Genomic DNA, 13,435 nt, shown 5'->3' on the forward strand with positions numbered 1-13,435 from the left:
ATCTGGATTTATAGGTTGTGGGAACTTAGAGATTTTGTCCAGGCCCTCTCCTAATTGCAGTAACTGATAAACTCCCTCTAAATTGGCATACCACTTCTGTACTGTGGCCTTTTGGTCTACCCTCTCAGAAGGGAGTGATCCCTTATGGATTGAATTTAAGAGAAGAAAAGGGCCTTTCACTACAATATCCTGCACGGTATGTAACATCTTCACTTCCTTAAGTACCCTAGTAAGTGAGAATACAGTTATTCAGTTTCCTTAAATGAAGTGCAAGAGAATAGCAGAGGTCTAGTCAGTCCTTGCAGTCCCTTTTGAAACACACTGCAATAGGAGGCATATTTTGCAAATCCCCACTTCACCCTCAGTGGATCCTGTGAGTGTAAGGGCCCTAACCTCTGATATGTCTTGAGTTCATCCGTTAAAATATTCAGGGCCTCTCAATGTTGTGGAGTTCAATCCCATTCCCTATTCCTTTGAAGCAAGTCATATAAAAGACTAGTGATTGCCAAGAAGCCTGATATATGTTTTCTCCAATAACCCAGCATACCTAGCAGCTGCTATAATTCTGCCTTATTGCTTGGATTTTGCCCTTTCTCAATAGCTGATAGAGTATCATCGGTACTGCAACTGCTCCGGCCACCCACCAGAATTTGATTTCTTGCCCAAGACCTTGACATTTAGAGGTCAGAATATCTAGCCCATTCTTAGTTAACAGATCCCAGATGGTTTCAGTCACTTGCCCTACCTGTTCTTTAGTATTTCCATCAACTAGCACATCATCTGTATACTTATATATGTGGACACCCAATGGCAGCTCCACCATGTCAAGAAGTTTGGCCAGAGCATTGTGGGCAATAGCGGAGGAACGTTTGTATCCTTGTGGGAAATGATTAAAGGTGTATTGTGTCCCTTCCCAAGTAAAGGCAAACTGGGGCTTATCTTTGTCCCTTAGGGAAAATATGAAAAACCGTATCTTTAACATCTAAAGGAGCCATTCATGGATGAGCAGCTGCCTGTATTGCTGTCACTATCAAAATTACACTTGAGACAGCAGCTGTTAATGATGAGGTGTTACTATTCAATCTCTGGTAGTCAGTCTGGTTTATGGACTGGCCAAACTGGAGAATTATAAGGAGAAGGTGTACAATTTATAATCTCTCTTTTCTCACCATCATTAATTACTTCTAAAATACCCCATTTGACAGCGGTTGGCAATGGATATTGAGACATGGGTTACTCTAGATTGTGATAGTAAAGGAGCAACCTGCAAAATTCTTACATGAGTCACCCCTATCCATCTACCTCCAAAACTCCACACTCCGCCATCAGGTAGATACCATTGTTTACCTGCCAGCACATCAAACCCCAATATATTTCCCTTATAAGGGGTCAAAGCCATCTCCACAGCTGTCACCCTCTTTTCCTCCGGTAACCAAAATTGTATTCAGGCTACAGGACATTTTTCTACAGCCCCTGTCACACCTATTAAGTTCATAATTTTCCTTGATGGTTTAATTCCTAACTCATCAGCCTCTGGTCTGTTTAGGACACTAATTTGGGCCCTTGTATCAATTACATTTCTAAACTTATCTGTCTTGGACCCACAGGGATATCTAAACAGGGCTCCTTGTCAGTGGACCATTGGCAGGAATTCAGCATGTGGAGTTGGTGGCCCTAACCCCAAACTGCAGCTTCTATTTTTTTATCTCTCTCAGTTCCCCTCACAGTGTCATGAAAGGGTTAAACTTTTCTTCCTGAGGGGGTGTGGTTGCCAACCTTTGCCTTTGGTTGCAAATTTTCCCCTCTAGCAATTCCACCAGCTTTGGGATATGATGAGTGGATTGCCCTGTAACATTGCTGGGGTACCCCCAAAGCCAACACCTTTCACCAAAGGTCTTTACTTCCTGGATCGTAAATTAGACCTGGTCTGCCTCAGGGAGGTTCAAACCCCTGACGAGGAGGCCCCTCAGAGTAGAATCTTTTGGCTGAATTGCTGGACCTTCCTATTTCTTTCCATGCCATCACCCAGCTCAGTCCATCCCATCTCATCTCACACCCATAAACAACCGTATCATGTAACACTTCCGCCCAAGTTAATACATGCTCAGGCAGAGTCAGAGGGTTTCATAGAATTATAGAATCACTGAATGCTTTGGGTTGGAAGAGACCTTAAAGATCATCTAGTTCCAACCCCCCTGCCATGGTCAGGGACACCTTCCACTAGACCAGGTTGCTCCAAACCCTGTCCAACCTGGCCTTGAACAGGGGAGGGGACATCCACAACTTCTCTGGGCAACCTGTTCCAATGTCTCACCACCTTCACACTAAAGAATTTCTTCCTTATATTCAAAAGAAATCTACCCTTTTTTGGTTTAAAACTGTTACCCCTCGTCCTATCACTACACTCCCTGATAAAGACTCCCTCCTCATCTTTCCTGTAGACTTCTTGAGTTTTGCTGATTACATTTGATGGCCCTTTGAATCCTTTCTCTGAGGGACTGGACATGTATCTTTAACGAATCTGGGAGCCCTCTAATAAGAGGTCTAAGGTGGCTGGGGTGCCCCAGCACGATAATCGGTATTCTGTGCTGCTCCCTCTTATACACTGCCTGAATGCAAGCAGCCTTTTTTACTTCCTACGCTAATTCCGACAGTCCCTACACCTGTATAGTAACAGGTTCCCCCCATCTCCTTGGGGTCCACACGCCCAGCCTAATAAGTCAGTCGAGATGTTATTGACTTGTTACCCACTAGCCCATCACTCAAAAATACTCCAGGACCCCAGAACCCCCCTGCCTCATTGTTGCTCGACAGGATTCAATCCTCCCTGCTAAGGAAACTCTCCACAGATACTCAGTTTCCATTTCACTTGGTTTAAGCGAAAACCTGGTTTGGAGCTCAGCTTGGGTTCTGTCCAGGGGGTCATGAGGACAGTGGTTCGAGTGTTTGTGCCTTATGGATCTGTGTGTCTTTCTGTTTTGATGAGAGGTCACACATTCCTTTCCTCCACTTCCTCTATTTCCTCCAAACTGCTCTCATCAGAATCTCCCCATATGTTCCCATTCCAGTCCTCAGAATCTACACACACAATTAACTTCTGAATCTGGACAATACAGGGGGGTTGTTTTGCTTGTGCCAATATGATTTCAATTTTTTCTTCTGTGGTGGTTTAGCCCCTGCCGGGTCTGAGACCACGCGGCCGCTGCCCCTCCCCTACAAAGGGAGTGAAATACAAAGCCCCGAGACTGAAATAAGGAAAGGTTTAATACAACAGTGCAATAGCAACACAACAAACAACAACAATAACAATAACAGTAATAGTGATAGCAACGAACAGAGCAAAATAGCTACCAAATACAGCAGTGAGAAGCACGATGTACAAAACCACGAGTGCACCGCGCTCCGCGCCAGGAAAATGTGACCTGCCAGGATGTGACATCCGCATGGTATCTGAATAACCCGGCTAGAGCTGCCCCCCACTGCTGGGGAAACTTAACCCTATCCTGGTTAAACCAGGACATCTTCTAATAACCAAATCTGCTCTCTTTCTCGTTGCAACTCTTTCCTTAAAAATCTATTTCTAATTGTTTCTTTAAATTAGCTTTTTCCACCATTCTGGAGTAGTCTTGCACCTGAATCAAACAGGCACCAAAGATGGCACACATAGTCCCTTTACCTCAGTCATCCCCAAAACTTTCTGGCTTTGTTCTAACCTTTCCACAACTGCCACTGGATCAGGTCACTTCTCCTTCACCCATCGTACATCTGTGGGAGAAGGGGCACAGCTGTGCCTCTGTAATAGTTCCTCTATTGACATCCTGCTGACTACGCCGATTTAAAATATATTGCTACTTATTAGGAGATAGTCAAGGTGATTGAAATGAACAAATTAAGGTGTTATTTACTATTGGCTTATATGCTTTTAACTGAGATAGAAATGAAAAGTAGAATATTAGTGCTCCATGTTAAGGTTCTAAATTTTAGATCAGTGCATGGGAATTTGTGAATTGTATCCACATATAAACTGGCTGAAATATACACCAGAACTGTAGTTTTGAGGATCTAAAGCCTATCTTTGTTAAAGTTTAAATATACTAGAAAATGCAGCAAAGTTAAATTCTGCACACAAACTATTGGAGAATTATGCCAATATTCTCCATCCGGTCCACTTCAGAAATAAGTAATTTCAGACACATCACCAGATTTGGTTACTTCTGTTTCAAAATATTTTTGAATGTCCAGGCATTGATGAAATGGGGAATTTCTATGGGGAAAAAAAAAAAGTGACAGAGGAAGAGATTACATCAAAATGAACATTTAAAAATCATGAAAATGAATTTATTCAATTGTCCAACATCATTTATTGAATAAGATTCTGGAAAATATGCCCATTCTGAACAGATAAAATCTCACAGGTTTTTTGCAAGATAGGAGGAGTAGCATTATGCATCTCCTATTAATTTCATTGAAGCCATTTTGCACATGCAATATATTTGACCAAATGTTTTCATAGGCACTCCCCCTTTCTTATGCAGTCCATTTGAAGCAATATGCTATCAAACCTTAAAATTTACTTTAGAAAGCCCTTAGAAAAAAAGCAATTCATGACATAGCTATTATTTTATGATACTTCCTGTACTGTCTGAAGTGATAATGTGATTCAATTTCAAAGCATATTATACATGAGCTGGTGATTGCAGAAATGTAATTTCTTTTTGATTCGTGAGCATAAAAGTATGCATTTTTCTTGTAGCTTTTCACACTTTTCTTTATAGATGCGATAATTTTACTAAATTTTAGTTAACAATGCTTGGTTGGATATAGCCTTCCATTTTCAAAATAACTTGGAAACATGCACGGTTACAGATAGGCAATCTGCAAGTGAATGCTGGTGTATTATGGCAGCAAGGTACCTCAGGGGATGTATCACCTACGCTCTTACTGGAGTACATTAACACAAGTCAAACTTGTCAAGGATTATTACCGCTGAGCATATTACTACTTACTGGGAGTGAGTCCAAGATGATGAAAACCATAATGAGCATATTATTTGTTAATAGCTGATGTTTTTAAATGAAAGAAATAAGAGGAGCCATTAAAGAAAGTTCCATTTCGAAGTCGCTAATTTAAAGTTGGGACATGGGCATTTATGTCTATATTGTGTCCATATACAAACTGCTAGAATATATTAGAAAATTACACCTGTAAGCTTTTACCTTGTAAGCCCTTCCTTTCAAACACAGAATTTCACTGAAGTCCAAGACATTTGACATTTGACAGTGGAGACTAACAACAGATTCCCATAAAAGTAAATCCACACTGCCAGATTTAGCTTCATATCCTGCCCATAACTAAAAAAGTGATAATGATGCACGATTGTGGTGGTTTCTGAGGAATTCTTATACAGGATATAACAATCTATAACAGATATTTGAATCATTTATTTATTATATTAATATGTGTGAGTGACCTAATAAAATGCCTGATTAATGCCAGTTGCATAAGTGGGCAACCTTCTCTTTGACCTCTAAGAATGCTGGATTGCAACTTACATGAAATTATATTCAAAATAACAGAAACATACATTTTACTTACAATTCATGTTTTATTGTTCTATGTGTTATGTATAATGTCTGTAGCACAAAGGTTAAATTGAAAGCAGGATTTTAGGAGAAACTCATTTTGGTCTGCTCTTAAAATCTCTAAGTTGCAGTGTATCAATGGAGCATACCTTCAGAAACCAGATGATTCACAAAAGCTGAAAACATCAGTAGGTCTGGTTGGTGTCACTGACAGCAAAATGTGCTTTTTGCATCTTCATTGACCATATCTTACTCTTACAAATAAAGCTTCAAGCACTGTAAGGATTTGGAGATGATGAAAAATACCTTTGCATACCACCAGTATTCTACCTTTACTCTCTCCTTTTTCTATCCTAAGCTGTGGTCTCCTTGGCTTTCTTTCCTTCTGTTCAGGTCTGCAGATGGGGAAGCCTGGGGCACATGCATGGACTTGGAGGCTGCTCTGGGGTGTGCAGGTGGCAGGAGCTGCTGGGGAGCTGACAGAGGCCATGTTGAATAGGGGGCAACCAAGTTCATTGTGGCCTTTCTTTCCCTCTCTGTGAATGCTTTTTGCTCTGTCCAGCTGCCATTTTCCAGAAACACTCAGAAATATAGCAACATTTTAAATTTTGCGAAGTGTCCCTCACTGTCACAGCTGCTTTGAAATTGGACTCAAGAAGTATCATGGAGAGAAGACCACCAGTGACTGAATAAACAGCTCAGTTGCAGGAGCCTGTTCTCAGGATATGAAATTAATCAGTAGAAAAGCATGGCATTTCAGTTTAGAGGTATTCCTAGGCAGGAAATTCAAACAGAGGCTACAAGGAGGGACCTTTCCACTCCTGAATAAAGAGGAAAGCTTACACGAACCTAGAGTTAGAAACATGTGGTTATGGAGGAGTAGAAGCTGGACATTCCTTACAAAAGATTTATCCTTCAACAGCACACAGGACTCTATGCAACACAGACAGCGCTAATGGGAAAATTTCCACACACAGTTTGATGAATGAAGAAGTGTGATGGAGACCTGATATTTTTTTTTCTCTTTTTATTTTGTAGTGCATATTTGATTGTGTATGTGTACATAGGCTGCTCTGTAAATGCTGGTACTTGCTTGAGTAAGAGGGCACAAGCTGCCCTCCAGAAGACACTGAACTGAGCCTCATTACACAAGGCTTGTCAGAAGTGACTTCAGAGATCCTTGGCTCACCGTGTGTCACGATAGTGCTTCGCTCAGTACTCTAGAAGAAGTTGGTCCTGGTTATGCAACAGTCGGGTGACCTCATCATCACTGAAATGAAAATGGTGTCCATTTTAACTGGAGACAACCTAAACTGGAGATTGCTGGAATTGCGGTGCTCATGCTTAGTGAGGTGTCTTTCAGCTCTTCATTTTAGATGTAGTCAAAGTAATCATAGCCTAAAATGTGTCAGACATTTATATTTCCTACTTACTGATTAAAAGAGCTGCTGCATTATTTCTGCTTATAGACCTTTAAACAAAAAGCAAACAAAAAAATGCTACCTTTGCTTTACCAGCTGAGGTTTGTCTGCATACTTGAAAGTTCAAAAAACTCATTTGTCCTGCTTAAACTGCCAAATCTACATATGCTTTATATTTTGCTAAAATTCTGGTGTTGGTAGAGTCTCTTGAGAATCTGCTAAAGTGTATTCCCAGGTGAAATTTCTTATTTCTGTTGCCAGAACAACTGTGGAAAGGATGGAGTCAGCTGCTCCTGATTACAATAGAACAGGTAATTAAAAAAGCAGTCCATCACCAGGTTGGTAGCTACCCCTGTTAGTCAGCCTTTGCATGGATGTATTGTTGTCATGTGACTTTGCCGCAAGATGGAAGTAGTGCTGCTAGAGGTATGTTCACTCTTTCAAGTGATACACTGAGGTTGAAAATCAAGTGGGAATAAATATTGTGTCCAGGAAGGAAAGTCACCTCAGTTTCTGATTCCTGGCTTTGTGTCATACAAAGAAGTGGCTTTGTGGAGGATTGACCTATTTATGAGAGAGCTGTCTGAAATTATGAGTGTGTTTTTAAACATAAGCAGAATATCTGCTCCTGAAGACAAAGGGTGTATTGCTAATCCTGCATGAAGCGGTGAGCTATTATGCCTTACAGAAGCATCCCCCTTAGTGACATTTTGAAACATTACTTATTAGAAGATCTTTTGTTTAACCAATCGATGGGATAAAAATTATATTGAGACAAAGTGATGAGGAAAACAATCATACGGGAAATAATTAAAACTGTTTCTAGGGGAAAAATACATACTGTATATAAATATTTGACAGTTAAGGTGGACATATCTTTTGTACAGTTCAGAATGAATTGCCTTTAGCAGTATATGCTGCAGGGCAAGCTGACAGTTACTCAAACAAAAAGAACTGTAGGAATAATTGAAAGAAAGAGGGGAGATAGATAGGGATGCAACTTCCAATATTTTTCTATAGCTCCTCATTTACACATTGCTGTTGTGTAAGGGAAATCACTGCTAAATTATTATGCTGTTACAGTCTGTAGAAGTATTTTCCATGTATAATAAAATAGGAATTACCAAAAGTAAAAGATTTAGCAGGAGCAGAATGTTTCCAGTATACCTCTAAAAGCTACTTTAAGTATTTGTGAGGCTATGCTAAAGGGTCTTAAATACTGTGAATTGTGGTAATAAACCAAAATTTTACTGGAATCAATGTGAAGGTTCTAACAAACAACACAACTTAATTTTACTAGAGAATTTGATTTTATCTAAACAGAAATACTAAATGAGTTCCTATCTTTCCAGTGAGTGCTCCAGTCAAATATTGACTTAAATTTTAATAAATATTTAATTTTTTTCAAAGAATAAAATAATTTTTCTTCAAAGAAGAGAAGGTAGATCTGTACCTTACTGGTTTATCTCTCCCAAATATGTAGATTTGTTCTTGAATGTACATATTGTTTGTTTGTTTCTGTCTTTTGAAAAGACAGTATTACAATTTATAAATTAATTGTTTGAAAATGCAGGAGTCATTTTCTTGGAGAGGTTTAAAATACCTTTAACAAATGTTACACGGTACTTCATTAAGCTCTTAAGTGAAGAAAAGTGCGAAACCAGCCTTGTTAACTTGTTAAGACCATATGTAAGTAGCAATGTCCCAGACTTGGGATGTATAAAAATACCCCTCCATAAAAAAAAATTGAAGCAAAAAAGTTGAAAAGCAAGAGTAAGACAAAGGTCAAGCTGTCTTTTGATTATCCCTTTTGAACCTGATATGTAATTTGATTCTTTTTGGATGGAAAGAATATATGCTAATTTCTTTAATGTCCTTTTCAGTTCCATGTCACACAACTCAGAATAATATCATGGGTTCAGGTCCACCAGATCAAAAGCTAGGGTATCACCCAAACAGCCATTCATGGGAACAAACCCTTCAGCAAAGACTGAAAAGTAAGTGTAGAGCTCTTGTGTCTGTAAACACACCATTTCTCACTGTTTCTTCATCATAACAACACAGGCAGTTAGGAAGTTGTTTGCAAAATCTGTTTCTGGATCCACATTTTTCTCAAAGCTGAAGTAATGTATGACCTGAATGGTCCATTTATCTAAATAGTTCAGACTATCTTGATGAGCTTTTATAAGTTAGGGTACTGCTGAGCAGTTAGTCCCTGTCTAGACCAGTGCTGCGACCTCTGTAGCACAGTCACAAGATAAATACAGAGCTGGCATCCCGTTATCTTCTCCAGGAAAACCAAATTTATTCTTCTTCCCTGGAGACTTCAGTGATTGGAGGGAATGACTGGGAGGAAATGCTCACAGCTTTGAGTTGTCACAGGGAACTCTCACCATTTCCTGTGGCTTTTGTTGTACTTGAAGGGGCAAATACACTTTTCAAATGGTTAACCAAGGTCCTAAATTCTTCAGGGAATAAACATGATTTTTTGTCAGCATTTTATAGCTCTGTGTGCACTTGCAATGCCATGTAAGCAAATAGTTACCTGAGATCAAGGACTGCGTAGTAAATCTGGTGACAGACTTCCCCTTTCTCCGCAGAGAGTAACAGAAATTGCAGATTGTCAGGTCCTTTCAAATAATTTTACAGCATACTGTTTCGGTCAACATTTGGCTGCAGACGTCTTGTTAAAATAAAGCATAGCAATCATAAAACAAGAAAGCTTGATTAAAATACCCAGGGTTTGGATAGCTGAGGTGCAGAATGATTGAGTTCTAATGCGAGAGTTTTTTAGGCTGATGCTTCAAATTCATCCACAGTCCCTGTTTGGAATTTATTCCTTTACTAAGTGCTCTGTTTTCCACTGCTCTCCTAGCACAAACCCTAGTAATATGAAGAGGGGAAAAAAAAGGCAGGAAAAAATAGATTGCTTTTCAGTGGAAATCTACACATCATTTTCATGCAAATGTACCTTCTCTGTGCATATTTGATGAGTTATTTCTCTCACAAAAGATTTTTCCGTTAATTGTTGTATCTGCCACTTATAAAATCTGTTTGCTGAATTATAAAGTCAGCCTTCACTGCGGGTGTACTGCCAGCCACTTCTTTCACAAAAGATCTTTAGTCTAATTGTTTTATCTGCTGCTTGCTAAATCTGCTTGCATAATTATACCTTTCACTGAACTTACACCAAAACCTTTTCAGGAAGCCATTAGTAGTTACTGACATACAGAATAGTTTATACATCTTGGGTTGCATGAGAAGGTTTGAAAGATGGGCATAAAAACAATGTATCAGCCAGAAAGACTGTGCTAGAACCACATCAGGGGGTTTTATATGGGAAATATTATAATTGGTTGAATATTGTGTTAGAGAAATGTGCTTGGTGTTCGTTAAGAGTGATATAGGACCTTACTTTTCATGAAATGTTCAAGTGGAGACCAGTGATGAGTGGTGTTCCTTAGGGGTCTGTCCTCGTTTCGAGCAGGATGGGTTACCCCTGCACTGGGTAAAGGTAAACCCATGCATGGGATTACTTTTGCCCAAGGACCTGGGTGCACTTGGTGGGTAATGCAGAAGGATGGAGAGGTCCGATGTGTGCCTCAGGGAGATTTGATTTTAGGTGAGAATAGCCAATGAACTGGACTGTCAAATAACCCTGTTATTGCAATTGGTGCCTTGCAATATTCCTGTGCCACATCCAAAGCTTCCTGCTCCACTGACTGAGCCAACTCCACCTCATTCCTCCAGCCACTTATAGACTGTCATGACAGATGGAACCCGAAGTTATGGACTAAATGAACTCAGCAGTTGTGGAAGGATGGCCCATAGACTAAGGTAACGATATCTGTGAGACCTGGGAAAAGGGGTGGTGATTCCTTAGGATGTATTTAGAACCTGAGCATGACGTCAATGGTATGGAATAAGGGCTGGAGACTGTCCTGGTTTCGACCAGGATGGAGTTAACTTTCATTGGAGTATTTCATACCATGTAATGTCATGCCCAGAGATACAGGGGGGCGGGCTCTCGTTCGGGCTCGGGTTCACACCGTTTGTCCCCTCAGGTCATGTTGTTACTGTGGGGGCAGTCGCCGCACTCGGTAAGCCACTGCTGCATTTTACCTGTTTCTTTTTGGACTCACTATTGTTACTGTTGTTCTCTTGTTATATTTTGTAAATTCTTTCTTTTTATTCAACCTACGAATTCTCTTCTTTTTTTTGTCCCTCCCCTATTTCACTTGGGAGGGGGGAGGTGAACAGCCAGCCACGTGGCATCTGGCTGCCGGCTGAGTTCAAACCTCGGCAGGGCTGGTATTGGGACCAGTGCTGTTTAGCATCTTTGTTGGCGACATGGACAGTGGTATTAAGTGCACCCTCAGCAAGTTTACCAGCAGCACTAAGCTGTGTGATGCCATCCAGAGGGACCTTGGCAGGCTTAAGAGATGGGGCCATGTGAACCTCATGAAGTTTGACAAGACCAAGTGCAAGGTCCTGCACATGGGTTGAGGCAATCCCATGCACAAATACAGGCTGGGCAATGAGTGGATGGAGAGCAGCCCTGCAGAGAAGGACTTCGGGGTGTTGGTTGACAAGAAGCTCAACATGACCCAACAATGTGTGCTCACAGCCCAGAAAGCCAACTGTATCCTGGGCTGAATCAAAAGAAGCATGACCAGCAGGTCAAGGGAGGTGATTGTCCCCCTCTACTCTGCCCTCATGAGACTCCACCTGCATTCAGTTCTGTAACCCCCAATATAAGACGGACATGGACTGCTTGAGCATGTCTAGAGGAGGTCCACAAAGATGTTTGGGTGGCTGAAATACCTCCCTTTGAGTACAGGCTGAAAGAGTTGGGGTTGTTCAGCCTAGAGAAGAGAAGGCTCTGGGGAGACCTTGTAGTGGCCTTCCAGTACCTAAAGGGGGCCTACAAGAAACCTGGAGAGGGACTTTTTACAAAGGCATGTAGTGATAAGACAGAAAGTAATGGTTTTAAACTGAAAGAAGGTAGATTTAGATTAGATATAAAGAAGAAATTCTTTACTGTGAGTGTAGTGAGACACTGGAACAGGTTTCCCAGAGAAGTTGTGGATACCACCTCCCTGGAAGTTTTTAAGGCCGGGTTGGACAGGGCTTTGAGCAACCTGGTCTAGCAGAAAATGTCCCTGCTGATAGCAGGAGGGTTGGAACTAGATGATCTTTAAGGTCACTTCCAACCCAAACCATTCTATGATTCTATGAAATTTGTATCATGACAGGTTCTGGCACCTTCGTTCATACCCACCATGTCTCACCGCTATTACTACTCTTTGAACTGTGATCCTATCTGAAAAATGCATCTCTGCAAAGTTAAAGCTGGGAAATGTGTTGCTCAAAGACTGATCTTTGGTTCTATGCTGAAAAACAAAAGACTTAGACTCCATGAGGAAATTTTTAGTGGGCACATTTTAAAAGCTGTAGTGCTACCACAGCTCTTCTTTTACCCCGTGGACTACAGACCTGAGCTGCCACTGGGAGAACCAGAACTTGGTCGTTCTCTGTCCCATGAGGTCTGGCCTCATCACAGACCTCAGGCACCAGATGCTCAGGTCCTGCTGCAAGGCGGTACCACATGTTTGGATCATCCAGCCTATCCTTAGAGAATACTTGGTAAATATCCCTCTTAAATCTGGGCTTTTGTCTTCCCTCATTTTCTAAACTGAATCCACTTGTAATAAGTAATAACTCTTGGTAGTTAAAACTGAAGAGTTCCTACCCGGTCTGCACATCTTCCTTCATTTAGATCCTTGCACCAAAGTTGCACTGTGCATTTAATTTTATTTTCCGAATAGATTTTTTGGGATTAGAACAGACAAATCCTTAGACTATCATTGCTGCAGTGATGCTAATATGATGTTGCAGAGGGCAGGTTTAAGAAGAGCATCTTGCAAATGAACACTAAACAGACATGTCTGTTCCTTTCAGGGAGCAGCTTTAATACATCAATGAAGAAAATGTTTATACGCATACAGATGTGTATAGATAGATGAAGGTGGCAGTATATTAGCACCAGACACTAGTTAGTTTATCAGACCACCTCAAATAACTGTTAAAAACTTTTTTTGTTTTAATGGGAAGTGGAACATATCCTACATGTAGTACCATAAAATATAAACTTGTGTTGATGAGGCAGAAAGCAATGAATCATGGAACCAGAGGGGGAAAATACAGTGTTGGTGGTTATAGTGAAATAATCTTTTTTTTATGTGTCCGCAAATTATTCATTGCAGGCATGTCTTAAGCTTTCATCTCAATGTATAGGATTCAGTCTGAAAATCTAGACCTCAGAATATCTGATTCTAAAACATTTCCATCCTGGAGAACTTGTATTGGAATTAATAATTGCTTGAGGGAGAAAAACATTTGTTTAATTAGCCTAAAGATGCATGGAAAGGG

This window comes from Strix aluco, chromosome 2 (assembly GCF_031877795.1).
Source record: "Strix aluco isolate bStrAlu1 chromosome 2, bStrAlu1.hap1, whole genome shotgun sequence".
In the NCBI taxonomy this organism is placed as follows: Eukaryota; Metazoa; Chordata; class Aves; order Strigiformes; family Strigidae; genus Strix; species Strix aluco.